This window comes from Pyrgilauda ruficollis, unplaced genomic scaffold (genome assembly GCF_017590135.1).
Source record: "Pyrgilauda ruficollis isolate IOZ18807 unplaced genomic scaffold, ASM1759013v1 scaffold36, whole genome shotgun sequence".
Taxonomy (NCBI): Eukaryota; Metazoa; Chordata; class Aves; order Passeriformes; family Passeridae; genus Pyrgilauda; species Pyrgilauda ruficollis.
Window position 1 is genome coordinate 3,569,391 of NW_024525045.1, and position 10,565 is coordinate 3,579,955.

The window sequence follows — 10,565 nt, forward strand, 5'->3', positions numbered from 1 at the left end:
ATTTCTTCCAACTTAATTGCCAAGTTATAGTGAAATATGAGGTTCGTTGTTGTCTGCTGGAGCGCTGGGGATTCTGTTTTGTTGGCACACTTTTCATGACCTCGTGTCAGCAGCATAACTAGGCTATGAGATAATTTGTATGCTCTAGATGAGCAGCTGTGTACATCTTAGCCAGAGAGAAAAGCAAGTGTGATCAGTTCAGCGGAGTTAATCAGATAAAACAGAGAATTAACTCTAATCTTGCAGATTAAGTCATGTCAAGAGGTGTGTAAATTTCACACAGGTGGAAATCAAAATGATCTGAAATACTACACACCCGATTTAATGGAAGGGAGAAAAAAAATAGCTGCAAACATGGAAACATTTCTACAATCACTTAACAGCTAAAAAGAAAGCAGTGTTGTACCCTTATTTCCCTGTGATGCTCTGGTTCAGCAATGGCTTTCCACTAATTTCCAAATAAAACAGTTTTGAGGTTGTAAAGAAGGAAGATTGCTCTGCTCATCCCTGTGCTGTTGCAGATGCCCCACAGTTAACACAGGCTTTTGGAAGCTATTGAATTTACTGACATTTTGTTGGCAACAGGGCTGAGGGTTTATTAGTATAGGAAAACCAGAAGGAGCAGACTTGCAATGGTGTCTGGTAATCCTTAAACTGCATTTCCTGTGGAAAGTGTGTGAGTAGCTTCAGGAAACAGTGGAGGACAGATTCTGCACTGGCCTTTGCCCTGCAGAAACTGCCCTGCATTGGAGATAACTGATGATTTGACATGAGATCTGGAGATCTCTGAGATGACATCCTGAGGAGACAGTGATTTGGCATTAGCTCTGATAATCACATTATTTGTCTTACGTATTTCTGATAAAAATAAATTATTGAGTTTTCAGTATGTAATATTTAGGTGGGGAAGTGTGGTCGTCTCTCCTTTTTGTAAAACTGGGAATTACCTTGAGGGAAAGATATAGGGCTATTTAGCATTTGAAATTAAGAAAAGCAGCAAAAGCATGCTATTAAACCTGCATTTATTGAGGATCATCCTGAGGATCCTTGGCAGCTCACATGGTTTGGGTGCTTCTGTGGAGGAGCATGAAAAACACAAGGGAAAAAAAAAAAGCCCCTTTAGTTTCTTCTTACAATGCAATTATTGTAACTTAGGCGTCACCTCCCCCTCTTTTGTCTCATGCTCCCAGAAGGGAGAAATGCAGTGGGGATGGGCCAGCTCCCATCCGCCTTCCAGAGATGGTGTGATCAGAGGTGGCTCCACTGCCCAAACTAAGCCATGGCACAAATCTTCCTCAGCATCAACTCATAAATTACTTGGTTGAAGAGACCTTAAATATCATCTAGTTACAACTCCCTGCCATGGGCAGGGACACTTTCCACCAGACCAGGTTGCTCAGGGCCCAATCCAACCTGGCCCTGGACAGGGATGGGGCATCCACAGCTTCTCCAAGGAATCTGCCACTGCTCACCACCCTCCCAGAGAAGAGTTTCTTCCTAACATCAAATCTAAAACTCTCCTCTTTTAGTTTAAAACCATTCCCAGCACTCTCTGCCTATGTAAAAAATTTCTCCATGTTTTGTATAAGCTCCCTTCAAGTACTGGAAGACTGCAGTGAGGTTTTCCAGGAGCACTCTCCAGGCTCATCTCCTTAAGGAAAAGGAGGGTGGTCGTTGCACTCACATGTTGTACTTGGAAATTTACATGGGATTGTCACATCATGAACATTTTTAAACCAAGTAGGGATTGCAATGTTTTGTCCAACACAGTAATAGATGAACATTTAGTAATGTTCCAGTGAGCAGTAGCAGAGAGCGTGTCTCAGGAGAAAACCAGCAGGAGTTAAAGGCTCCATACATCAAAAATCTCATTACCCTGTTCTCGTTTGTTGGTACCTGTTTCTAAATCCAAGGAGTCCCACAGTAAAATGTTGGGATAAGAAATCTCATGATGCAAGCAAAAGGGAAGGAGTTTAATGACTGCTGCATGTTCATCTCATAATTTTATCAGTAAGCTCTCAGACTTCTAGAAATTGCTCTGAAATTGGCAGCCCAAACTTAATATCTTCTTCCATTTTGCCATCACATGCAATTTTAGTTCTCAAGTGACTCCAATTTTAAACTCCCAGTGATTTAAACAGCTGCATTGTGCAAAGGCTGGAGTGAGAACATGCTTTTGTAATCAGGCAGCCCAACTCTAAATTTTATGGTGTGATGGTTACTGTGCCCCATTCAAACTATGCCCCATTACACAGAAGTGCATTCCTTTGATTTTACCAAAGAGACCATAAATATGACAAAAAGCATAGCTGGAAAACATGATTTCATGCCTGGATTTTTCAGCTACTGCAAGGGATAAATGAAGTGGTCTCTGAAAGGGGCATATCTTTGCAGTGAATTATGTTTGTATTACTTGTATGGCTAGCAAAGCTCATCAGTGAGCTTACCAGAAAATATATGCCTGCTACAACATTTAGAGTGACAGGCAACTTAGATTTCAAATCAAAATAATAAGAATGTAACTTCTTATTTTGGTGGTTTAGTACTGTAGAGACTCAGGGTGTGGGGGCAGGAGGTTATTGTGCTGGATATAAGAATGTAAAAGATGTTCTACAAGTGCATAAATGAAATTAGTTGTCAGCAGTCATATACTTGGCAAACTATAAGGCTTATTTGCCTTAAAATTTCTTATTGTATCCTTTCCCTTTTCCCTCAAGGTGATGTAATGTTTTCATCTATGAAAACCTGGTTTTGAGAAAGATTTGGCTTCAAAATGGAAATCTGCTTTTGATTCTACATTAGTACCTAGCAGACAGTCCCATTTGTTTGATCACTGCTGTCTTTCTTCCAAAAAATCCCAGGGTGTGTTGCCAGCCATGATTGGCAGTACAGAGCCTGTGTGGTTGCTGTCAGTAATACTAAAGCTTAACCAGATTCTATCATTAGTTCACTATCAGCTTGAAATACCTGAATAAATGCAATCAAAATTTCAAAACACAATCGAATCACTATACTGTCTGGCATTACTGAAGCAAAGAATGCAGCATGCACAGGTACAATAATTGAGAATTTAATTTGGGTAATTAATATATAATAAAATTTTATAGTAAACACTTAAAATGCTTCTAAAAATATGGAGGCTTATTTTTATAGAAAGGTAGTTATTGCAAACATTTCTACTAGGTAATTTTGAGCTGTAAGTTTTTATGTGAAGTATTAACTTACATGAAAGTCCTAGTGCAAGTCCATGGGCAACTGATTTCAGCTGGTGTTGGATTAGATCCTGTGGGACAAAGGCCAGACTTCATGCCAGCTTTAAAAAGAAAGTTCCTCACTTGAAAACCTCAAATCAAATATTTTTCCTTGTCAACACTGGTGATTTTTAAAATATTTTCTTTTAATGTCCAAAAATAGATGTTTCTTTCCCTTTCCCCTCTCCTCTTTGCAACTTCATCTTACTTGGTGCTTCCCTGAGTGGTGAACATGGTGGCCAGGCATGTTCCAACAGTATTTGCAACAGCCAAAGGCAAAACAGTGCTGAGCTGGCTCCTGTCTTGCCTGCCTTTGGATGGGCTGGTGGCCATGAAAGTGTCAAAGGATACTTGCAAAGGAAGTCAAGAGAAAGGTTTAATTTGGTTAGTCCCACCTCTGATTTTCAGTGCTCAGGTTGATAGCCTGTGGGCCCTGCTGAAAACCTGTGAAAAAAAAGGGCTTCAAGGCACTGGATTTTGGATGTTTCCAGAGGCAAGGTAATAGCAATAATGCTGGGCTCAAGATTAATGCCATTTGAAATGCTGAGATAGTGATAGCAATTTCCTAAACCGTTCCTGTGTTCACACAGCTTCAAGGCTCAGTGTGCTGAGCCTCACCGTCAGCTCACTCCAGTGACTCAGGAATGCTGGTCTGGAAGCAGCTCAGAGGTGCCATGCAAGGCAGAATAATGCCAGGAGAAAACCCAAGGCAGTTCTACATTTATATGGGTATGCAGCTAAAAATTCTTGTGTGCACCTCAAGGATAGCAAGTACTATTTTTACTCAGATGTAAACGTAGTGTGTGAGAGGACACAGTAAAATGTAGTATGAGGCTCCTCAGGAACTGGGAGTTACCATAGCAGGGCAGAGCAGTGCTCTGTTCTGTGTATTGTAGTGTCTTTGGAAGTGGCTTTTGCTCCAAGGAAATCTGAGTATTTACATCTTTTCAAACCTATCTACCTCATTAGAGCCATCTGATATTCTCATTTTCCTCTGTCTGATTTGTAAGTGAACCCTGTCAAACAATTGAATGCAAAGATAATATGTGGCAAAGCTAATAGGTTATGCACATGCTGTGCAACTCATTTAAAATCAGTAGTAAATCTTTAAAGCTGTTTAAAATCTGTTTACTCCCCCATGCAAAATTCTTCACTCTAGTACAGTGATAATGGATAAAATCACCCTGTTCTTTCCTGTTCTGGCAGTATTATGCAGCTGAATATGTATCCTTGTGCTTGTGTCTGCCCCAAATGGAAAACTTAGCATATCATAGCTGATTTTTGCTTCCTTCCTGTAGGTCTCCAAGTACTGCTCTGTACTGTCTGTAATAGGGGCCAGCCACTCAATCTGTGTTGAAATAAAACTCTCAGTATTTCCCATAGAATGGTACTTGAGTTATGGGCAGATCTACCTTGCTACTGATGAGGCTTCTATAGACTTGCACCAGCAGAAACACCAAAATTCATCCAGAGCACTTGAACCTCTAGTTTGTCAGCAGTTTCTCCTGCTCAGGGAGCATCTGTAGAAGAAATATGGCCTCAAGCAGCTGGAAACTGATAACATCATGTTTGGGGGCAAGACTGGTTCCTGAGGCTGGCTGAGAAAAGATTCCTCATGCCACTGCCTCCTGTCATCTCCTGAGGGCAAGAAACAGTCCTACTCACTTTCTGTGGGACATTTCCACAATAAGTATTGGTTTTGGGCCCTCTATTTCCTTCTGAACAGTGTATCAGCAGCCCAAGACCACAGGAGAACAGGAAAGTGTGACAGAGCTTTGGTGTACAAGGATCCTTGTTTTGAGAAGTATCTATACAAGTCCATCAGCTCTCACAGGATTAAATTTTTTTTTTTTTTAATAAAGCCTAAGGAACAGTAGAGCAGCGAAGCCAAGTCTGCAGTCCTCACCCTGTGCTGTTGTTTCAGGCCTGACATCTGCGCTGTGACCACTGGTCTCAGCCTCCTCTCTGGAGGGTGCTTCCCCCAGCACAGAGCAACCCTTGGATTTCCATCCATTTCTCAGACTGTGAACTGAGGAGGGATGGTGAAGGTTGGGACACTCCAGAACTGGGGCTGAAGGGGAGTCAAGAGAAGAGGAACATTTTCTGTCAAAGTGGGCACAACGTTTCCTAGCACTTTATCTGCACCTCATAGCATAAAATGCAAATGTTAGTAATGGTCTAAATGCATCCATGTAGCACACACCACAAAAACATGACAGTGCTCCTCCACCAGAAAGAATTCCTGCATTTGAACTGTGTGAAGCTTCCCTGGGGGTGTCATGTCATGGTGACAACAAATCTGTGGTACCTGCACACTGTTCAGGGGTAGTGCTCTTCTTACGAGAGTTTAAAAAATCCCCAAAACCCAAAAATTTCAAAATAGTCTTGCAAACAGTTTGCAAGCCTCTGACTTTAGCAGAATGCAAGAATCAATCCTGAAACAAAACAGTAACACCAAAGGCTGCTTGACAAAAGGCTGTTGTTTGTAGAGGGAAATGAAAGCAGTTTGATTTTTAGAACAGTAAAGAATATGGGGGAAAAAAATTAGGGATATTGAAAGCTGTGGGAGATCAGCACTTCTGAGAAGCAGCTGGTTTATTACAGTTAGGGTTATTACATTAATATTCAGCCCTAAGGCCTACATTTTGTCAGCCTGTAAATAAATCATGTCTGTTGAAAATGCTTTCCCCCAGTGGTGATGTTCTGCATCAGGAGGGTGTCTGTGGGATGTGCCCATTACAGCCACGGAGGGGCAATGCTCTTGTGTTCAGACCAGAAACTCACCACGAGGTTTCCAAATAGCTCTTCCTCACAGATATAAATGAAATCCAGTGCTGCATCAGCTGCCGTGGCTGTCAGGCAGGGAGAAGTTTGCAGTGCCAGCAAGGGAGGCACAGGCAGGTGTGGGGTCTGCCAGAGCTCTGTGCCCCAGCTCAGGCAGTGGCTGTGGCCTCGCTGCCACCACGGCTCCCTGTGCCCACGCTTCCAAAAGGGCAATCAGCAACCTGAGCACACACCAGCAGCCAAATCTCACCGCCCAGGAAAGTGGCAGGCAGGAGCAGAACGGCAAAATGCTGCCTGGCATTAGAATAAATTAATATTATGTCACTCCAGCTTTTCTAGAAGTTTAAATGTTTAATAGTATTCTGCTCTTGCTTCCCCCACTTGCTTTATGTTTCACTGTGTAACAGTTGTAAACTGTACAATTGCCTTACAAGATGTTCATTACTATGTGATAAAATATTCATCAAAGGAGAGCAGTAAAACAGCAGATCTTCAGAAATACATGCCTTGAAAAGATTTGAAAACAAAGAAAGGCAAAGCAGAATTATTAACTAACAATAACAGAATTCTTGAGATAATAGAAACCAGGCTTTATTCTGGAATCCTAATTGTTCCGTGTCCTATATGTCAGATTTTAAAAAGAATGTTTTCACAGCAAACTTAAAGAGTGTTTTACATTTATGAGGCATAAAAATTAACAGACTTTTTCATGAGCACCTTTGCATGCTCAGAAACAAGAATTTTTGTATCATTTTAAAATGGAAACAATGAAGTGATGGTGGTGGTGCTACATCAGTACACTTGCTGTGTCTCACTGAGGACAGGGCTGTGGCAGGGAACTCCCTCCCCATGGCTCTGACTTGGATCCCTATGATCAGCCCTTGGAGCCAGGCATGTCTTGCACTGAAGGTGATGGTGGCTTTCACCAGAGCTAAAGGTGGCTTTACCTGCCCATGGGGACCTCTCGTGGAGCAGCTCCAAGGCTGCTGCAAGGCACTGGCCAAGGAAACACCTCAGTTTTCCAAGGGTAGGATCTGGCTAAAAGCCAAAGGAAAGACCTTCACTCAAATGTATTGTGCAATTTAGTGAGTCCTAATGAAAATCTAATCAATGGCAGCTTTACAGAGATGAAGGAAAGTCAGTGTGCACATGTGTAAAACAAAGCCACCAGTCACTGTAATGGTAACAGTCCACAATCTTTCCTGACACTGCTTCCATTAATGACATTTATAAATTGGTCCCATTGTGTCTCTGTAGGAAGTGGGGTGGGCAGGTGTGCTCTGATGTGACTGTTACCTCTGTTGGTTTGGAAACAGAGGAATAGTGGAGGAATAACAAGGCAATGGACACAAAAGTAGTAATTTTTCTTCCCTTTTTCTACACAAAATAGCCATTTTTAGCATTCCACCTGTGTTTTTCTGAGGAATTGTTTTAAAGCTCATGATTTTTCTTCTAATTTTGATACATTGTTGGTGCTTCACAGAAACAGTGGTAGTGCTCAGTCATCAGCCTCTATTCACAGAACTACCCCTGGACTCTTTGAATGTGTTTGTTTTCTTCCCAAGTAGGATATAATTTTGTTTTCATCATTAATTATCCAGCCTGGGTTTTGTTTTCCTCTTTCTGGCCTGCATCAAGTATCTTTAATTTTCCATAATTTGCTGTCTTCCTAGTAGTCTTTCTAATAATCTCAGGAGATGTCCTTTATTAATTGTTCTCAGTATATGGACTTCAATACCCTTCTGCAAACTCATTTTAAATAAGCTTTCTCCTGCAACCTCTTGTTAAGTAATAGAAATCAAATACATATGAATTATCCCAAGTATAATTTGCCCAGTTTTACATCTGGTTATAGACACAAGCCATCTGAATTCCTTTTGACACTAATCCAGATGCAACCACAGCAAGAAGAGTTTTTAACCATGGGTAGAATGAAAGACACACAGGATCAGCATTTTTTTCAAAATTTGGTCCCTTGGACAAAAAAAAACCCCAAAAAAAAAAAAAAAAAAAAAACCAACCCAAAACCAAAACAAAACAAAAAAAAAAAAACACCAAAAAAACCCCACAAAACCCAAACCCCAACAAAACCAAAATCCTAAAACTCCAAATAAAACCAAGCCCAGACAAGGAAGCCCTCCCTGAGAAGTTTCACCAATGCCATAAAGCAGAAGGTCAGATGTGCAGCGTGGGAGCTTTCCCTGGAGCAGTGCCTCACCTTTGCAGGTGCCCTGCTCCTACAGCCTGCCACAGAGAGGGATTCACTCAGGTCACCCCCACCACATATTTCAGTTGCCAAGGGTTAGAAGTGGACACTTTGTGATCTGCTCCCAGTGACTGAGAAGCCCTGTGGAGCCAGCCAGTGATCCTGACTCCTGGCCCTCCATGGCCCAGTGCTGGCCACTCACCCGCTGAGGGCTGGAGGGAGGCACATGGCACTCTGTGACACAGCAGTGTCATATCCTTTTGTTCCTCTTCAGCCACCCTGCTGGGGCAGGGGGAGAAGGGAGGAAAGGAGGACTCAGCCTCTGATTTTGTCAGCTAGTGCTAGTCAGTAGACCAGATTTTTTCGCATATACCCTGCTCTGTAAAAATCTGCTTGCACCTGGACCCTGTTGTTCAGGCAGAACATTTTTATAATCAGCTGTTCATTTTTATAATCCAGATGATTTCTATGCTGTTCCTGGGCTGAGGGCCACTGAGGGACACTGCTGGTGGCCTGCTGACTCTGCCTGGGCTGGGGAGTGAGTAGGGAGACTCTGAGCACCAGGGGAGGTCACGTGCGGCTACCAAGGGGACTGAGCAGCCCAATCCTGGATGATTCTCCTGCCCCATAACAGAGGACAGTTCCTTGCTTTGGAATCTGTGACTTGGCAAGGCAATGAACTCCATGGGAAAAATTATTTCTGACAGAATTATTGCCCAGTGGCAACAACTTTATGTGCCCTACAGCCATGGGCAAGTGTGCCCATGTGGAGCTGGTCTGGGCAGGCAAGGGGGGACCCCTGGAGGGGTTCAGTCGTTCCCCCAGCCACGGCTTCACACCCACCCCAGTGAGGGTGGACAACCACTGCCACCACCAGGGACGTGGCCTCCATCTTCTCTGCAGCCCTTCCAGACACTCCTGGCTGGGGCAGGCTGAGAGAGTACGTGTCCAGCCACTGCTGGTATCTATTCCAGGACTGCAAAAGGTACAAATTTGCTTCAGTAACAGCGATCTTGGCAGAAAACAGAGGCAGCTCCAGCGCTCTTTTTCATACATACATATTTTGGACTCCCACCGAGAGTTATTAGTTATTAAAAAGCAATCAAATGAGCGTGGCTTTGGAGTACATTTGTTAGCCATATGATATCAATTAAGCCCCAGTCTCCTGACTGCAAGGAATTGCCGTTACCTCATACACAAGCAGGATTAAATTCCTTCTCTTCCTCTCCCCTTCTTTGAAGCTGGTAATGTCAAATATCTCCCACATTCCTGGGGAAAATGTTGCAGCTATCCTGAGTATGTGGATGCTTTCAATTTGTAATTAATAGATCTGCATAGCAAATGCTTATGCTGGGGGAGCAGCAGCAGTGACAGGGTCACTTGGCTGTGCAGTGCTAAGTACCCAGGTGGTCAGTGCCCTGTCCAGCTGAGCAGCTGCCCACCAAGCCCAGGTGGCCCAGCTGGGATGTCATGCCCTTTGTTAACTCCCAGAGAGAGGGAGGGCTTTCTTCACTCACAGATGGGGGCCTACCACTGACAGCAAACCTGCTCTTTCTCAATGCTTTGCACAACCCAAGACAGAGCTAAGAAAGGAGTGGAAAGTTTCCACCCTCTCGCACTGGAGTTCATATCCCAAATACTCCATTTGACATCGACTGGAAACCCCAACAGAAGATTAAGGCCTGTATTGGCACTATTGCTACTCTTCTGTCAGGTTTTTAAAATCCCAAATAAGTCTCATTTAGATTTCACTGTAAATCTGTTTGTTTGCTTAGCAGGTATGACATGGCAATGCTTCTGTGATGCTGAGAATCCAGATCTTTCTCTCTGGTACCTCTGTGCTTGTCAAACTCTCCTGCACACACCAGCAACCCAACCTGCCAAAGAGACACAAGATCCTGCAAAGAGTGTTTTGGACACAAAGAAATTACTTAAGTGAGTTCCATATTTAATTTCCAAGGCAATTTTATCTCTTCATGGCTTGTTTTTATCAAGCTTGTCCATTTTAATGCAAATGCTGCAATTTAAGATTAAAAAAGGAAAACTACTCATGTCAGCCAAGTTGTCAGAAGTTTAGTATTTATTTATGCAAATTACATATTCTGTCAGTGCAAAATCACAAACAATTGTCAAACCAATTAAATTAATATATTTCAGATAAATAGCTCTTCCCAATTAGTGAAATAATACCAATTTTCAATTGCAATATAAGAAATTTTTTTTTTTCATAGGTATGTTAAACAATCAGATAGTTTTATAAGTGAGAAAACTACCATATAAAAAACCTGCTATAAACATTCCAGTTCAAAATGTGGAATTGGTTA